This window comes from Corylus avellana, chromosome 4, assembly GCF_965113065.1.
Source record: "Corylus avellana chromosome 4, dhCorAvel1.hap1.2, whole genome shotgun sequence".
NCBI classification, from domain to species: domain Eukaryota; kingdom Viridiplantae; phylum Streptophyta; class Magnoliopsida; order Fagales; family Betulaceae; genus Corylus; species Corylus avellana.
The window spans coordinates 6,844,707-6,864,805 of NC_142493.1; the positions used below are offsets into that span (position 1 = coordinate 6,844,707).

The 20,099-nt window shown below is 38.6% G+C and overlaps 1 pseudogene; it reads left to right on the forward strand.

Moving 5' to 3' along the window:
- Positions 1 to 318: 318 nt before the first annotated feature.
- LOC148586215 (L-type lectin-domain containing receptor kinase IX.1 pseudogene) lies at positions 319 to 17,622 on the forward strand (annotated as a pseudogene).
- The last annotated feature ends 2,477 nt before the right edge of the window (positions 17,623 to 20,099 follow it).

Consider the following 20,099-nt stretch of genomic DNA (forward strand, 5'->3'; position numbering starts at 1 on the left):
TTTCCAAAATAAATAAAGCCATGGCGATGTGGATTAGCAGGCAATCATTCATTGGACCATGAAAAGAAACGCGTTAAAGTGTAAACTAACCGCATAAAGGTGTTGAAATTAAGTGTCACGTTATATTGAAAGAAGAAAATTTCAGCAGAAACAAACATTTAATCAAACTTTAAATCTTTTCAATGAAGAAATTCAGCGCACAGAATCATTTTGTCAAAGCATTAATCACTTTCTGGTCAATAATGTGCAAGACTATCAACTCATGCAGCTGTGACGCCAAATCATATACTTGACGACAATTTGATAACCCCTATGACCATGGCTTTCCACCCAGAAAAGCTGCTTCTTCATCTTCCCCACCTGATGATTACAACTATTTTCCTCTTGCTCATAATCCCCTGCGCATCTCAGTTATCATTCAACTTCACCGATTTCTCTCAAATCAACAACGGAACTATAACAATGGCAGGAAACGCTACAATCTCAGATTCACACATCCAACTCACGCCAAATGCAGTGGACAACTGGGGTCGTACCACGTATTCAGAAACCATGCATCTCTGGGAAAAAAGTACAGGAAAAGTCGCCAACTTCACTACCAGCTTCTCCTTTATCATCTCTTCGGAAGGTGCTGACAGGTATTCAGATGGCCTAACGTTCTTCCTCGCAAGCCAAAATTTCCCATCACCTCATCCAACAGATGGCTCTGGCCTTGGTCTTGTGAGCCGTGAACAAATGAGAGACTCAAGTTTCTTAGCTGCAAATAAATTCGTTTTCGTGGAATTTGATACTTACCCAAATGTTAGATGGGATCCGCCGGTGCCAGTTCGTGAGCACGTTGACATCAATATCAACAACCTGACATCTCAGAATTCCACAAGATGGTATAGCGTTATTAAGGAGAATAGAACATACAGTTGTAGTATTAGTTACGATCCCAGAGCACAAAATTTAAGTGTCAGCTTCACTGGATTCAGTAGTAATGATCACATCCCAATAGAGCAACACCTTTCTTCTATAGTTGATTTGAGAGAATATTTACCAGAAAGGGTTGAATTTGGCTTCTCGGCCGGAACAGGATTGATTTCCAAGCTGCATATTATTTGCTCGTGGTCTTTTCAATCGACAGTGTTGGGGATAAAATCCACTATGGGTTCCACTATCTCTCAACAACCCTTAATTATCTCATAAGGTCCTACGTTATCTCAACTACCTCACATTATCTCCCTACTATTTCAAATGATTCTTTAATCATCTGAATGGAGAAGATCAAGGAAGCAGTTACAGAGATAAAACCCTATAAAAGAGAACTGAAGACATAGGTAAAGGGGATAGGTCATTATTTCTCAATACATAGCTAGCTCTGGCTATATTTTGACCCCATATACGACTGCTAACTTAAGCATCAGAGGGTCTACGGGGCCTTTCCCGTAGATCCCTTTGACACTTTTATTATTTTGTAGGAGCCCGAAGGTCGCTGATTAGAGATGCCTCGAAGAACGTGAAGATCACCCCAAGCGGAGACTGTTAGATCCAAAAAATGCTTTAACAGTTTGGCGCCGTCTGTGGGAACCGACTAGGTTCTTGCAAAATCAAAATCCGTTATGGTGGTGATCATGCGTTTGAACGATACATGAACTAGCTGAAATTAGATCTACACAAATCTATAATTACGGATCCCAGATTAACTGCGTGGCAATCTGCTCATACATATAGTAAATCGGTGTTTGCCTTCGTTATATCTACACTTATCTGATAGGTCTGCATAGATCTACAATCATGAATCCCAAATCTACCCTATTGCAATCGGCGTACACCAAATCGACGTTTGCTTTCGTCAGATCCGCAAGATGAAGTCAAGGTGAGTTCAAAGAGGAACAGATTCATATAAGGTACCCAAAAGGAGATGTCCTAGATCTACATTTCATCAGGTTCACGAAAATAATTCTCCTACATACAGATATTATGCGTGAGATTTCTACGCTCAACTGTGTCGACCAACGCTCACTACAAGAAAGATACTCATCAGGGGCGACTTATTAGGGGCGACTTAATACTCAACTATTAGGGGCGACTTTGAAAGTCGCCCCTAATAGTTCCGTATTAGCGTCCACCTCGAAGTAGACGCTAATAATGGGTTGAAAAGTTGACTATTAGCGTCCACTTTACAGTGGACGCTAATAAGTCGACCCTAATATACACGCGGGAATTATCCTAGGGGCGGGAAAAATTTAAGCGGCAAAAAAAAAAATTTTAGGGTCGACAATAGTCGACCCTAATACTTAACCAATAGCGTCCACTTAAGTGGACGCTGAAAGATGGAAAAAAAAAAAAAAAAAAAAAAAAAAAAAAAAAAAAAAAAAAAATCACATAAAAGCTCAATAGGGTCGACTTTGAGAGTCAACCCTAATAGTTAGGCATTAGGGTCGACAAAAGTCGACCCTAAAGAGTGCGTGGAAGAATTAAAAAAATAAAATAAAATAAATTTGATGACCAATAGCGTCCACTAAGAGTGAACGCTATTGACCTATTATTAGGGTCGACTTTGAGAGTCGACCCTAATAGTTAGGCATTAGGGTCCACAAAAGTCGACCCTAAAGAGTGCGTAGAAGAATTAAAAAAAAATAAAAAAAATAAATTTGATGACCAATAGCGTCCACTAAGAGTGGACGCTATTGACCTATTATTAGGGTTGACTTTGAGAGTCGACCCTAATAGTTAGGCATTAGGGTCGACAAAAGTCGACCCTAAAGAGTGCGTAGAAGAATTAAAAAAAAAATAAAAAAAATAAATTTGATGACCAATAGCGTCCACTAAGAGTGAACGCTATTGACCTATTATTAGGGTCGACTTTGAGAGTCGACCCTAATAGTTAGGCATTAGGGTCGACAAAAGTCGACCCTAAAGAGTGCGTAAAAGAATTAAAAAAAATTAAAAAAATAAATTTGATGACCAATAGCGTCCACTAAGAGTGGACGCTATTGACCTATTATTAGGGTCGACTTTGAGAGTCGACCCTAATAGTTAGGCATTAGGGTCGATAAAAGTCGACCCTAAAGAGTGCGTAAAAGAATTAAAAAAAAATTAAAAAAATAAATTTGATGACCAATAGCGTCCACTAAGAGTGGACGCTATTGACCTATTATTAGGGTCGACTTTGAGAGTCGACCCTAATAGTTAGGCATTAGGGTCGACTTTTGTCGACCCTAAAGAGTGCGTAAAAGAATTAAAAAAAAAATAAAAAAAATAAATTTGATGACCAATAGCGTCCACTAAGAGTGGACGCTATTGACCTATTATTAGGGTTGACTTTGAGAGTCGACCTTAATAGTTAGGCATTAGGGTCGACAAAAGTCGACCCTAAAGAGTGTGTAGAAGAATTAAAACAAAATTAAAAAAATAATATTGATGGCCAATAGCGTCCACTTTTAGTGGACGCTAAAGACATATTATTAGGGTCGACTTTCAAAGTCGACCCTAAAGAGTGCGTAGAAGAATATACGATCGATCGATCGCACCCAAGGTGCGATCGATCGCAGTCACAAAATATACGAAGGTGTACATCCTGTGACTGCGATCGATCGCACCCAATGTGCGATCGATCGCAGTCACACAATGTTAAAAGATATTACACACACACACACACACATCTATATATATATATATATATATATATATATATATATATATATTATTTTAATTTTATTTTAATTTTTATTGCATAATGTACAACAACTTTGATAGTGATACAATGAAATGATAGGATCAAGTGACAATCAAAATTGAAACAATTGAAATTAAAGGTTCGTTCAAACATCCGTTTGATCATAGTACATTTGTTCAATCGATCATGATAGGATCAAATGATCGATCAAACTTGAAACAATTAAAATTGAAGGTTTGATCGAATATCTGATCAATCATAATGAATTAGTTCGATTGATCGTGATAAGATCAAATAATTGAAACAATTGAAATTGAAGGCTTGATCAAATATCCGATTGGTGCTACCTAGTGCATTCGTTCGATCGATCGTGATAAGATCAAATGATCGAACAAAATTCAAACAAATTAAATGTTCGATCGAACATTGAATTGAAGTCTAAGCATTTTATATTATATTAGTGCATTACTTAAATTGATCGGGATACAATCAATAAAACTTGACATGATTGAAGGTTCAATCGAACATCTGATAAAATTAATTCCGATCGATACTATTACATATTAGTCTGATCGATCGTAATGGGATCAAATGTTCGATCAAACATCCGATCGATCATAATGAATTAGTTCGATTGATCGTGATAGGATCAAATGATCGATCAAACATCTGATCGATCCTAATGAATTAGTTCGATTGATCGTGATAGGATCAAATGATCGATCAAACATCCGATCGATCCTAATGAATTAGTTCAATTGATCGTGATAGGATCAAATGTTTAATCGAACATCCGATCAATCTTAGTGAATTAGTTCGATTTATTGTGATAGGATCAAATGATCAATCAAACTTGAAAAAATTGATGGCTCGATCGAACATCTGATTGATCATAGTAAATTAGTTTGATTGATCGTGATAAGATTAATTGATCGATCAAACTGGATACAATTGAAGGTTCAATCGAACATGTGCATCTTACATGTTCAATAAATACATGTAATTTTTATAGATTAGGTGAAAAGAAATTCTTCCAACCCATTTTGGAAAAAAACTTTGTCCATATATATATATATATATATGGACAAAGTTTTTTTCCAAAATGGGTTGTATATATATATATATATGTGTGTGTGTGTGTGTGTGTGTGTGTGAGAAAACTACAAAATGATGTATATATATTAACAAATAAAAAATAGAAAACTTTACTAATTATGACCCAAAAAATTAAATTATTTTTTTTTCAATCAATTTTGACTTAAAATAAAATTAATAAGCTAATATAATTGTCTAAATAAGTTCAAATAAAAAAAATTAAAAAGTGGACAATCAGCGTCAACATTATAGGTTGACGCTGATAGTATGGTTATTAGCGTCGACTAAGTCGACGCTGATATAAAAGTATGTCAGTTTCGTACAAATTAGAAGGCGGGATCCATTGGCGCGGCCGGTGAAATTTTCGGAAAATTTGTTTTGTATCTCCCCCTTTTTTCTTCTTCGCCTCTCTAACCCATTCTTCTCATGTTATCCCCTGCCTTCTGCAGTTCTGCACAATACCAGGACAGAGAGCTAGAGCGAGAGAGAGAGATCGACACGAGAGAGAGAGAGAGAGTGACGGACAAACGGAATTTGTCTTTCTCATCTTTATATTTGTCTCTCTCACTAATGAACATTTGTCTTTCTCTAGTTGCCGAGCAAGGAAGAAAGAAGAGCTTCAGGTAAATTTTCTTCCTCTTCGTCTTCTCTCTTTTCGTTACTGTCTGCAATTCTCTCTCGTCGGAACCCTGTTTTCTCATGCTTTGGTTTAATTTCGAATCTTGGTGCATATTTATGAAATTTACGCTTCATGTTGGCATACCTATGGATGATTTGAGAGTATTTTGCTAATTTTGGATTTGGGGATGAAAAATTTTAGAAGCCCGCCCCTTTTTGTTTTTTGTAGAAGCCCCTAGTATATGGAATTTGAGGATTATTGGGTCAACGCTAATGATGGGTGTTGTTTTGATTTTTGGATAATTTCTTGATTTGATTTTGTGTGTTTCTTGATATGGGATTTTATTTTGGGGACCCTATTCATAAATGTTCTTAATCATTTATATGGAATTTGAGGACTTTGTGTGTTTCTTGTAGCAAGGTGGAGGGTCAGGTTGTGGGTTCAAGTCCCATTGGGTGCATGTGTAATTTACCATTAAAAAAAAAGTTTTCTAATGACATCTCCTAGGTTATCTGATCTCAGTAATGACATGTAGATTTGTAGGAGGATTGCCAGGTGCTTGTGTTATGGTTTATTTTCCATTGATGAAACGAACACCTTTTTTTAAAAGAAAGAAAATTACTTATCTTCATTTTTTTCCTCCCTATTTAGGGTATCCCATGTATCTTTTAGGTTGCTGCTGGTTCTTATCCATCTCTAGCTTGTCCTCAATTATAACGGAGTTGAGCTTACTCATAATAACCCTGTGTTTTGAGATCATTGTTTGATTGGATGCCTGCCCTAGGAAGTCTTGCTTTTTTTTCTTTTTTTTCGGACTTCCTTGACCTTTTGGAATTTTCGATTGTAACTTTTGGGAGAATTTTGTACAATCTCCATGTACTTGAGTGCTCTCTTTTTATCTTAGTATATGTATTACTTATAAACAGAGTAAGTCCATTTGTGATGCAACTTGTTAACTAATTGTTTTTGTTTTCTCAATTCAAAAGAAGAAGAAGAAAATGCTTGTGAGTATGATTTTGGTATGCGCTGGTTTTGAAATAAGCCATAGGATCAATTAAACCTCTCAATAAAAGATTAAGAAGTATCAAATTTTGTGATTATATTATGTCAGTCGTGTTTAGTAGAGTTGTTTCCTTCCAAGTAATTTTGACTTTTGGTATCTGGTATAATGCTGATATCATTCATATGAACTGCTCTTTTTGTTTGTTTGTTTGTTTTTTTATTTTGTTTTTTTATTTTTTATTTTTTTCAGTATTTGGATGACCTTGGGATGTGTATATTTTTGCAATTTCAACTTCAAGTACCACAAACAGTTTTCCTCGTTGAAACTTTCCTTTATCTCTCTAATGGTATTTTGTAGTGATTGTTTTCATTTGCCTTTTAGTATCATCATCCTGAGGATGCAAGGTCTAAGTGTTTGTGGGAAATAGTAACATGATAAAATTGATCAACAATCAGAAGATTTGAAGCAAAGGGTAAAAGGTAAAGAGAGTGGCGGTTCTGTATAAGGAGATGTCAGCATTGCATAGGAACAAGAGGAAAAAGAGAATGAAGAAGAAAAAGAAGAGAGTAGTGGAGAGGAAGCAAAAAAAGAGGGTGAGTTTTACTTTCATTATTTTTTAAGAGAATTTTTGTGTCTATCTTTAGATGGATCATGCATTTGAGCTGTAAATATGGCTACTTCATTTTATTCATGCGTGGTTGTTAGTAAGTTTGTAGTTCATATTTTTTCAAAATTGTTCTTCTTGTTGCCATGTAAACCTGATAGAGTGGGTATGCTGCCAGTATTTGGGATGCAAGGAGAACCTTTATATTCTTGCAACTAAACAACTCCTACTGATTTTGAATTGCATGGAAGGGGATAAAGCTGTATTTCTTTTGGTTGCACTGTCACATGTGATAGACGGATGGCCCACAAAATTAAACATCATCGGTTCCGTGGTAAACTTGAGGTGGGAATGAAAGTTATTCTTTATGTCATTATTAATCAATTGTGACTGGCAATTCATATGCTAAGTTGAGAACTAAAGAAGTTGAATAGACTCCTAGTAGACACCTTTCGCCGCACATTGTATATTCTTGTGTCAAAAAAATTTACCAAAAGAGTTTAAGAATCATTCATACGGCAATTCACAATAAGCTAAAGAAATGTTTCAGAACGCAATGCAATTTTGTTTTCAATATGTGGTGTATATATATAATGCATTTGCAACTTAGAGGTTTATGCTTATATAGTTTGCGTCCAAGAATAAAATGCATCTTTCAACTTATATATATATAAAAGCAAATGCATCTTTTAGTATAATTACATTGATTTATTGATTACAAAGTCCAAATACAATACTAAGACAAAGTAGAATGTGTGTTCCCTCTGCTACAGCTACTGAGGCAGATTTGAAGGACCATAAAAAAAAAAAATGAGAGAGAGAGAAAGAAAGAGAAGATTTAATCTAGGAAATGTGCTGAAATTGGTGAAATCAAAGGGCATTACTTGAATGTTGGTGGTAACAAGTTGCTTTGATTCAAAATCTGATTAGCTGTTCTCCAATTACTATAATTAGAACATTCCTACCTGTTTCTATTAGTATTTTATGTGCAGAATTGACTACGCTTTCTAAACTTTATTGAGCTAATTCAGTTATTGGACAAATGGAATTCAATTAGAAAATATGAATGTTATCTTCTGTCTTGTGGTGGATAAATTTCAAATAAGGGTTCGATTTTATTCTTGAGCCTTGAATTGATAAATTTCAAATAAGCATTTTCATACTTCAGGCTTTAAATTTTGGTCGATCAGCTCTTTTTGGCTTTTATATATATATATATATGTTACTCATACCAGTGTTCCCTGGTTCTGCGATCGATCGCAGTACCAGAGGGTTTTCTAAGTGCGATCGATCTCAAAATCTCAAAAACCTACTGACGTTGCGATCGATCGCACTTGGAGTGCGATCGATTGCAGAATTTTTTTTTTTTTGATTTTTTAGGACCATTAGGGTCGACTTTTTGGACGCTAATGGTTAAACTATCAGCGTCCACTTTGGTTTGGACGCTGATAGTTATTATTTTTTTTTTTTTTTAAAGGACCATTAGGGTCGACAAAGTGGACCCTAATGGTTAACTAATAGTGGACGCTAATGCTTGACTATCAGCGTCGACTAATTCTTTCGTTTACATCATCTTTAGGGTCAAAACATTGCGCCTTTTAGAGTCGATAAAGTGGACGCTAAAAGTGATCATTAAGGTCGACTCTAAGTGGACGCTGATAGTTAATTTTTTTTTTAATTTTTTATGACCATTAAGGTCGACTTTGTGGACGCTAATGGTTAACTATCAGCGTCCACTTTGATTTGGACGCTGATAATTATTATTATTATTTTTTTAAAAGGACCATTAGGGTCGACAAAGTGGACCCTAATGGTTAACTAAAAGTAGACGCTAATGCTTGATTATTAGGGTCGACTTTCGCTTCCGTTTACATTATCTTTAGGGTCAAAACATTGCGACTTTTAGGGTTGATAAAGTGGACGCTAAAAGTGATCATTAGGGTCGACTTTTAAGTGGACCCTGATAATCAGACATTTGATCATTAGGGTCGGACTATTAGCGTCGACACCTTTAGGGTCGAAAAGTCGACGCTGTTGGCAACAGCGTCCACTTTAGGACCTTTAGGGGCGACTCAAAGTCGCCCCTAAAGACCTAATTTCTTGTAGTGGCTAAATCAGTATTCATGTGTCAGGGAGTACAAGATAAGTCTTATTTTCATTCTTCTTTTCAGTAATTTATAACATGAATGAATATTTGTGTTTGATATGCGTGTCTAAAAAGGAAATGTCAAGTTTGACTTTTCAAAAAGATGAAGCCAACACGTTGGTTGTCAAATATCCTAGAAAATGTATCTCTTCTCACATCAATTGTCATAAATGAACATATGTGTTTAGAATTAAATTATGCTTTGATTTTGGTGAAGGATAATAGCATTTAACAATTGTATATACATGTATAAATGATGTCAAACCCAATGAGTATTTCTTTTCCATATGACACCTACGCAAGAAAAAACTTTTAGAAAATGGTTAGGTCATATAACAAATCTGCGTAGATTTTTATTTATCTGCAGATCTATGGGATAACCACCACGGTTCGCTGACATTTTTTCCCCTTTCTGAGCTGCCTCGCACCATAAAGCAAAAGGGCAAAAATAGAGATGTCATTTGGGCCAAAGCAAGGAGACAATGTTTACTGTAGCGATAAAAAAGTTGAGGAAATGCATCTGACGTGTGTCTTCTCATAAGAAAAGAAAAACAATTAAGTTGCTTCTTAATTTGTGCGCATGCACACACAAAACCACATAGTGCCAAGCACTAAGAGCAGATATTTTGTATATCTTTATATTGTAAATTTGCAATTCACAATTTACAATTATGCCATTATTCTTGTTGTCTTCTACAAGGATCGGAGAAAAAGCTTTTTCTGAATAACCCATGCAGGTTCTCACGCCTAGCAGCGACCTCTCCTGCAAACCAGTGGCGAACAAGCAGGCCTCGTGCAACGCAACCTAGCCTCAGAAAACGCCAGCGTCGACCTTGGCTCAGATTTACCATGAACGAGCCTGCCTCGGACAGTGGGTCACCGAGTCTTGTCGTCGAAACGCCGACACGCTCTCGGACTCACCATGAATGAAGGAGCGTGCCTCAGACAGTGGGTCACCGAGTTCTGTCGTCGAAGTGCCAACCCGGTCTCGGGCTCACCATGAAGGAGCCTGCCTCGGACCAATACTGTGGCCATCGAAGCGCCAACCCAGCCTCGGGCTCACCATGAACGAGCCCTCTTCAGTCGCCGAGCCTCGGGTCCATCTGAATGGGTTGCCTCGAGGATCACTGGACCTCGCGTCTAATGTCGGTGAACTAGACTCAGGTTTATGTCCGCCCCGCCTGAGTGCAGCGTAAGTGTACCCAATGTGTGGTATTTTTTATTAGTTTTCAAGAAAACTCTTTCTTAATCGGTGTGCATTCACATGCAAAGCTTTACGAAGCTAACAACACCCAGATATTAAGAAAACATCTTCTGTGTTTCCTTGTCATTTATAATAAACTGTAATTTACATCTATGCCATGATTATTATTGTTATTTTCTCTAAGCTTGGAGAAAAGGATTTTAATAACCCACGCAGGTAAAAAAGCTCGGAAAGACTTTGACGTTGACCATGCGGGTCCTCTTTGCTTAGTTATGTGGCTATGTCCCCTTAAGCACAAGTGGAGCTCTTCAATGTGAACCTTTGCCGACCCTGCTACTGCTGAGCAAACCTGTCGTCCTGAGAGGCGAAGCATTTGCCAGTGATCCGAGTATGGTTCGCCGAACCATGCGAAATGTTTGCAGATACCTACTGTCCTAACACGCTAATCCATAGTGGGGAACAAACTTTGGCAGACTCGTTCACTGAGCTTCTAAGTCTTGCCGAGTCTGCCAAGTCACCGAGCCACTGAGCCCTCCTAAAGCGCCAACCACGCTTCGGGTTCGTCTGAATGAACTCCCCTCAGTCGCCATACTCGGGTTCGCTGACCCTCTTTAGAGCCGTCGACCCATACTCAAGTTCAACGACTCCTCAACATCGCGGTTTCAGCCCAACAGTTAACGCCGATGGTTCTGAGGGCTCGCCACGTCCGAGTCTCATTCGGACTTAAAATGGCTAGAGCCTTTGACACCCTCGCCAGTGAGCTTGAAGGTTTACCAGCAAACCTGCATAAAAAATAAAAAAGAACCTTCTACAAGGTTTGAAAAAAAAAAAAAAAAAATAGTTCATCTCGGAGCAATAGCTGTCACCCACTCCTTCTTTTCTTGTATGTAGAAGAAACAGTACTTTGGTGGCCGGAGTCAATAAACCGCTCGACTGAAGGTCACCTACCCTGTCACAAGCTCGTCTGAAGGTTGCTAGCTTTTGCCTCAAGTTGGCCGACTCTCTTCAGAGCCGCCAACCCATACTTAGGTTCGCGAACTCCCTGACATCGCAGCTCCAGCCTTGGGTCACCGACCCTCACCTCAAGGTTCGCCGGGCTCACTTGGGCAAAGACATGTCGCTTTTGCAAGGGCCTCACCCTACAACAACCCCTCCGAGCACACCTCAGACTCGTTCTCCAAGTCTCAGCCGAGGCCTAAGTCTACAAAAATCCGAGACCTGAGGTTGAGAGAGCCGAGGCCTGAGTCTGCTGAGAGCTGAGACTCGAGGCCCAAGTCTACTGAGACCCAAGACCCGAGTCTGCTGAGAGTCGAGACCTGAGGCTGAGAGCCGAGACCTGAGGTTGAAGAGAGTCGAGGCTTGAGTCTGCAGAGAGAGCCGAGACCTGAGGTTGAAGAGAGCCGAGGCTTGAGTCTACTGAGGGCCGAGACCTGAGGCTGAAGGGAGCCGAGACCCGAGGCCTGAGAGAGCTAAGAGCCGAGGCCCAAGTCTGCTGAGAGCCGAGACCTGAGGCCTAAGTCTGCAGAGAGTCGAGACTCGAGGCCTGAGTCTAAGAAAGCCAAGACCCGAGGCCCGAGTTTGCAAAGAGCCGAGACCCGAGCTTGCTGAGACCTGAGTCCCCAAATGTACTGAGTCACAAAGCTTCTAAGCTTTGCCGAGACTGCAGAGCCTACCTCGGACGGTCTGAAGATGATGACATTCTTAAGTCGCAAAGAGAAAGTGGATGTGGCTATTGATGACGCTATCTCATGGGTGATGTCCATGGTTCAGTCTCCAGAGGCTCGTCAGCAATACCATCATCTGCTTGAAAGATATTGCCAAGCTAAGTTAGTGAGAGTAAGATAGAATCAGCATTATTGCATGACATGATGTACCTGGCCGTCGACTCACCTTGAGATGAGTGGCAAAATGGTCCTGAATTAAGTTTATGGGCTCAAGCAAATGGGCTTGCAGTGTTATTCCGGGGGGTCGCAATCTCCCGCATGTGATCCTACAACTCGGGCAGCGAGCCTAGCAAGCTCGAACATTTCACAGAGGCTAACCCCTCAATCTGTGCCGATCGCCACTTTAGGTTCACTGGACACCAAGTCTTGCCAATCCTGACCTTCGGCAAAACAACCTCGGGTACCCAAACTCAGGTTCACTGACCCCTCTTCTCGGATTTATAATTATCAATTATATTTTGCTTGGATGCATGCACTTGTTCTCATTTTGTGCAGAACTAAGAAATTTTCCGAGGAAAAATCTTGAGAGACAACTTTAAGGCAAAAAATCCGAGGAAAAATCCCAAGAGACAACTCTAAGGGAAAAAATCCGAGGAAAAATCCCGAGAGACAACTCTAAGGGAAAAATTTCTGAGGAAAAGTCCCGAGAGAGACAACTCCGAGGAAAAAATCCCAAGAGCTAACTACTTCGAGAACGCAAAGTTCTAAGCTTCAAGGAACCAAAACGGCAACAAGTCTTTAGGTTTATCAATGCTTAATTCATTATGATTGCATCTATTAATCATGCTTTACCGGGTCACTTTTATTGCTTGGGTGCATGCGCTTGCTTGTTTTCTTTTTCATTTTATGCAAAAAAATTCTGAGAGTCCGATAATGAAATTCCGAGACAAACTCGAGAAAAATTTTCCCAAGAAAAATTTTGAGAGTTCGAGAATGAAATTCTGAGACAAACTCGAGAAAAATTTTCTGAGAAGCAAGAAATCTAAGTTGCAAATTTCCCGAGGAGAAATATTTTGAGGATCACTCCACTTCCCGAGGCCCGAGCATCACTCCACCTCCCGAGGAAGCCTCGCCCTGCCAGATAAGTCTCTGTGAACTTATTTTTTTTTTAGTTGTATGTGATTTTTTAGCCAACTGTGAAAAAGCATGTTCACTTCTTGCATAGGTTTCACATGTTTAAAAAAAAAAAAAAGAAGCGCATATCTCTTTATGCCTAATTTGCCTTTTTGCAAGCTTTGTTTAAAAGCAAAAGCTCATTGACCTCATCAGGTTGATGACTACGGGATTCGTAAAAAGAAGATTCCTTCTGCATTTAAAACCAAAAACAGTATTTCTTTCTACATCAATTGCCATAAATTAGTATACGTATATTTATAATTGTTAAATGCTTTTGTCATTTACCAGAATCAAAGCACAATTTACAATTCTAAATACATATGCTCGTGGCTCTTGATGAAAAGACGATAATACAAGAATGTCTCTGTTAAAGATGTGTTTTAATGCATTAAAATAAATGCATGCCTGATTAGAATAATACTAGATTTTGGTCTTGGTGAAAGCCAATGGCAATTCAAAAATAATTGGGTGTCTAATATGTCCTTTTGTGAGAGGCATGCTCCTCTCATGAGAACAACTTTGTCATATTTTATCTTTAATAGCATTTTACATCCTTAGTTCTGATTTCTTGGGATTATGGTTGCTTGGGCTTGATAATAGTCAACTATGTTTCATAAACCATAAGAAGGCATGTTGTTACTCGATTTTAGTGCAACATGCTCTATATTCTTCTTTCAATTTTGTGCAGTGAATAACAAAGAGGAAAAAGTGCACAATGTGGCTTAGAGTAAAAAGGCACTTCATTCCATCTCGAGATGACACAAACCTGAAATTTGAGCAGTATAAAGCAAATTCGGTGCCTCTACTCAAGCCCAACCTTTTGAAACAAACTCAACTGAGTAACTCATTTCAGAGAAGCAGATATACTCTCGGGCTCCCATGAACAAGCCCTCCTCAAAGCCACCAATGCCGACCCCTCTTTGGCACCGACAGCTATCCACACTCGGTGACTTCTCGGATCACCGAGAAGTAAAGAAATACATTTGATAGATACCAACCCCAAAACAAAACAATGGCTTAATGGTTAAACCCTTCTTGCACAAACCCATGTGGGTTCAAAGCAAAGAATGGCAAGAAGAAGTTGTCCATTTCGGTAGACATACTATCAGCTCAGCCCCAAGCTAACGCTCACTCTTCCAAGGCTTGTTATAAAAGCTTGCGTGAAGGATGCCAAAAATGCCTGGGCACAAAGATGAGCAAACGCCAGCCAGGAAGTATCGACCAGAGCAACTCCTATCCACTAAACTTATTACTCAATTTAAGTGTAACATCACTAATGCCACTCTTGCCACATAGAATGGGGGGTACATATTCTATTATATATTATATGCATCTTATAATCAAATACATGCAGGAAAAGTTCAATGTATGAGGAGTTTGTTCCCGAGCTGCCATTAAATGGCTGCCAACAAGACGCTCTGCCTATTAAAGCCTTGAGCCTCGAGCACACCATGGAGTTCCATCCCAAGATGCAAAGAAACTTGGCTTCCTAATTGCTCTAAATATTGAGCTTATGAAAACCCATTTCTCAATTTATGGGGTATCATGGTGGACAAAGGGAGCTCATTTCCAAGAAGCGGAACTTGCTTTTGGTGGCTTACAAGAACATAATCAAAGAGCATATAGTTTCATACGGCTGAGCATCGCTTTGCCACACCAAGGCCAAGCTTCGCTGAGCCGCTCCCTACTAAGTCCATGATCGCCTCAACCTCGCTCACTATCGCCGGATCTTGCCAAAAGTTCACGTAATCCCGAGATTTTCTAGGAATCTGAACAAAAGGATCCCGAGAGTCACATATCCAAGAATGGGGGGTATCCAGTTTGAAGATCATCTCTGAAATTTGAAGAAACGGCTTGGGGAGCGCAAATGAGGCAGTCATCCCAACCAGGGTTGAATCAAGAAGCATTTTGGCTCAAGTGCAATAATGAAAGCCTCAAGCTACTCCTTGACATGATGTAGGAGAAGCGGGACTAGCCCCAAGAAACCATGGCAACAGAATAGGAGTGAGCGGCTCGACACTTAAACCAAAAGAGGCTCATCGGTGGAACATAGCCGAGACACATTCCCCGAGAATAACTCAGTGAGATACTCAAGGCGCTTTCCTGAGGACGTTTGCGAGGAACGCAGTCGAAGAGACTATAACTCATTCTCTTTTGAGAAAAACAACAAAAGCTTTCCCAAGTCAAAAGGGAAGTACAACCGAAGTTTTCTCGAGTCAAAAGGGAAGTACATCCAAAGTTTTCCCGAGTCTAAAGGAGACACTCCCAAAAAACTTTCCCGAGATCAAACTCGGGAAACATAACTAAGGCACCTTTCTAAGTTTAACTGTCAAGAACGTAAATCCTTCAAAGAAGGTGCATTCGAAAAAGGTTAAATGACTAACCTGTAAAGAATGTAAATCCTTCAAAGAAGGTGTGTTTGAAAAAGGTTAAACAAATAACCTATCAAGAACGTAAATCCTGCAAAAAAGGTGTGTTCGAAAAAGGTTAAACATTTCCTAAGGCCTAGCACTTAGCCAAAAGCACTCTACCGAGCAATCATAAGTAATTCATAAATTACTGTCAAGATTGCTAGGAGTGACGCATAAATAATATCATTGCAAGCAAATGAAATGATTAGCAGTTTGATCAACCCAAAAAGTCCTATTATCCTAAGTATATAATTACAAAACAGAAAGGCCACCTCCGGGACATCCAGGGCTGCGATCGCAAATACGCATGAGATTCCCAATGCCCGACTAGCTGGACAAGTCAGCCATGGGAATCGGGGGGTAACTGTTGGGGATAAAATCCACTATGGGTCCCACTATCTCTCAACAACCCTTAATTATCTCATAAGGTCCTACATTATCTCAACTACCTCACATTATCTCCCCACTATTTCAAATGATTCTTCAATCATCTGAATGGAGAAGATCAAGGAAGCAGTTACAGAGATAAAACCCTATAAAAGAGAACTGAAGACATAGGTAAAGGGGATAGGTCATTATTTCTCAATACATAGCTAGCTCTGACTACATTTTGACCCCATATACGACTGCTAACTTAAGCATCGGAGGGTCTACGGGGCCTTCCCCGTAGATCCCTTTGACGCTCTTATTATTTTGTAGGAGCCCGAAGGTCACTGATTAGAGATGCCTCGAAGAACGTGAAGATCACCCCAAACGGAGACTGTTAGATCCAAAAAATGCTTCAACAGACGGCTCCACTTATGATCATTCAGAAATCTCCACAACCACAGCCAAACAAGACTGAGAATGAAAGCAAGGGAGGTTTGATTGTGGGGTTGAGCGTGGGTGCATCAGCATGCCTTTTAATTATCGGTTTGGGTTTGTTTTGGCTTATGGAGTGGAAGAAGAATCGGGATAGAGGGGAAGGAGATCAGGATTTAGCTTTTGATCTTTCCATGGACGATGAATTTGAACGCGGTATAGGACCAAAGAAATTCTCCTACAAAGAATTGGTTCGCGTGACAAATAACTTTGCAGAGGAAAACAAGCTTGGACAAGGTGGGTTCGGTGGGGTTTACAAAGGATTTTTACGAAAAATGAATTTGTACGTTGCTGTCAAGAGGGTGTCAAGGGGGTCTAGACAGGGGATAAAGGAGTATGCATCTGAGGTGAAGAGTATTAGCCGACTGAGGCACAGGAATCTGATGCAACTCATTGGTTGGTGTCATGAAAACAAAGATCTCTTACTCATTTACAAGTTCATGTTGAATGGAAGCTTGGATTCGCATCTTTTCAAAGGTAAGAGCTTGTTAACATGGGCGACAAGGTACAACATTGCTCAAGGTTTGGCATTGCCGTTGTTGTACTTGCATGAAGAATGGGAGCAATGCGTTCTGCATAGGGATATAAAGTCAAGCAACATCATGTTGGATTCAAGCTTCAACGCAAAGCTTGGGGATTTTAGTTTAACGAGAATGGTTGAACATGCAAAGGGATCACAAACCATGGCTTTGGCCGGGACGTTGGGCTATATGGTGCCTGAATGTGTCATCTCTGGCAAAGCTAGCAAGGAGTCAGATATATACAGTTTCGAAATTGTTGCTTTGGAGATTGCCTGTGGAAGAAAAGCCATCGAAACCAAGGTTAAAGAAGACGAAATAATTTTACTAGAGTGGGTTTGGGAGCTTTATGGAAGGGGAAAGCTTCTTGATGCAGCCGACACCAAATTGTGTAGAGAGTTTGATGAGCAGTGGATGGAAGGGTTGATGATCGTGGGGCTATGGTGTGGTCACCCAGATTACAGTCTCCGGCCTTCGATAAGAAAAGCCCTCCTTGTACTTGATTTTGAAGCTCCATTACCCATTGATCTTGCACCAAAGATGCCTGTGCCAACCTATGTTTCCCCTTCAGGCAGGGCATCTACATCTTCAACTACTATATTTTCTACAGCATCTTCTTCTGCTTCCGCACTTCTATACTCACAGCCAGTTAATTAAAGGGGAAAGAATTGCCAAATTGGTTTCTCGTACCTTAAATAATTTAATTATGTAATTCTTTGTATACTAACTAATGCTAAAATTTTATTTGTTCTGCTTATTAATTTCCTAATATCTTATGTTGTTGTCACCTTTTATCTATATATGAATACGTACCAGGTGAGTCTTTGGTTCAAATCTTAACAAAAATAAAATAAAAAACTAAAAATGAAAAACTAAAAACAGTAATGTCATGCCATTACAATATTATGTCCTCTGCCTAGGTGGCGGAGATGTGTGATCATCTTACCTAATCTACCTAACAAATTTGGAGATCATCAAAACATATCTGAAGTCTTAACCCAAAACTTGACTTCTATCACTTTTTCTTGCTATAATTAATTCAAAACTCCTTCATGAAGCCATTTGTGTGTAATTTGGTCCACATCATTACTTTTGTTGGGCAATTTGACTATTGGAGCGTTGCATAATGAGAAGCAAAATCCACGAATACAAAACGGACAAACCTTATATAAATCCTAGAGAATACTTAAAATTATTTGAAAACTAAAGAAAAAACACTTTCTTTGGAGAATTCTTATCGACAAAACTGATAATGAGACGTAACTAGTTGACCTGCCAGCCTTATGGTGCTTAAATAAAAGATAGGGACGCAATTCTAAAAGAAAAATTAATACTAGGCTTTATTTGCAAATTTGCTTGAGCGAAAGTTGCGCAAGCGTTGAGTGAAGTTTATGTCCCTCGATTATTTGTAAGTTCGCTCAAATAAGACTCAAGCCAGATTTTCGAACTAGATTTTCATATTTTTATTGACAATCTATTTTGACCTAATAAATATTGAAATTGAAAATTGTTCGTGAAATACAAAATTATAGTCCTTTTACTCAGCTTTTCAACTCTATTGTGACTGCTTTCATTTAAGCTCCGTTTGTTTCGAGGTAAAATGATTTTCGTATTTTTTTGTGTTTGATGCGATAGAAAATAATAGTCAGTAAAAAATATTTTCGATTTGGCCGAAAAAGCTTCTTTAATTTTCATAATTTTATTTTTATTTTATTATTATTATTATTATTTTTTAACTGTAAATCATTTTCCGAGTTTGAACTTTTTATTCTCAAACAACTAAGACTTCGTGGGGACCTGTCCTGGATACTCTCGGGGCTTCACCGGGACACTATTGTAACCTGGCCAAGACTTGGGCGGGAGCAAACCAACTCCTACTAGGATTTCATTAGGACACTATCAGGACCTTACTGGATTCTGTTCAAACAATGCCAGAACTCGCCCTAGACATTGTCAGGACACCATCGAGACCCTATCGGGACCTCCGTCAAGATACCATCAGTATATTGTCACGACCTGTTGGGACCCAATTGGGACATGGCCAGGCTCCCACAAAAACCTGGCCGGCATATCTTAGGGCCTCGGCTGGGACATGTACCTGTATGTGTTTATGGTGGGATCCTGACAGTATCTCGACAATGTCCTAACGGTGTCGTAGTGCACCACCGCCGAATATTTTTATGTTGTGGATAAATCATATATTAATATTAATTTTTAGATTATTTTTATCAAATTATATATTAATATTTTTATGTTGTGTATAAATATTATTTTTTTATAAGTACTTAATAAGATAAATTGAAAATATAGAAACATATTTGTTATTATTTGTTATTTTTTGGAGGTGCCAAAGGTCAAAAAAATATTTTCTTAAAATTTAATTTTTCTAAAATCATTTTTCAACCCAAAGACATTTTACCCGGAAACAGTCTTATCAGATCATATGATAGCCAACTGATTTGCTTAATCAGAAAAAAAAAAAAAAAAATTATAATAAATAAATAAATCCGATTTGCTTGGTTTTGGGATTTTAAATTGCTGGTGTGTCAAGTCGTGTTGTTTTTATTAAAGTTGACTTTGATAATTGTTTTTTTCTTTCAAACCCGTCCAAGAAGCTAGCTTGGAAGTTGGTAGACCTACTTCAATCAACATTTAAAAGCCTTCTGTTCTTTTTCTTTTTTTCCTACCCAAAAGAAAATTAAGAAGAGCCATGTGATTCGTAAAACTCCAAATTCCAATCAAAATAATCAGTTTGTAGCCCCTCCTTGTCTTTAATTGTACTGCCCGAGCTTACTTTTCCCTTAAACATTCCTATTCTGTCATCCATTACATCAAATTGGAAAAAAGTTTGGAAGGACGAAAATATATACCGAAAAAATTGTGGGCTTTTTCAACGATAAACTCAAAACAAAAAATATAATACAAGAAGTATAATAAAAAATAGTAAGAAATGAATCAAAAACGGAGACAATGTTCAACAATAAACTAAATTAAAAGAATAATATTATACACACTTTTACTTTTTTACTTTTTCACATTTATTTTCTCACATTTGTATGCGACTTTTGAGTGTAGAGAAATATGTGTGAGGAAGTGAGAATATATATGAAAGAAAAATGTTAGGTGTTCTCCTG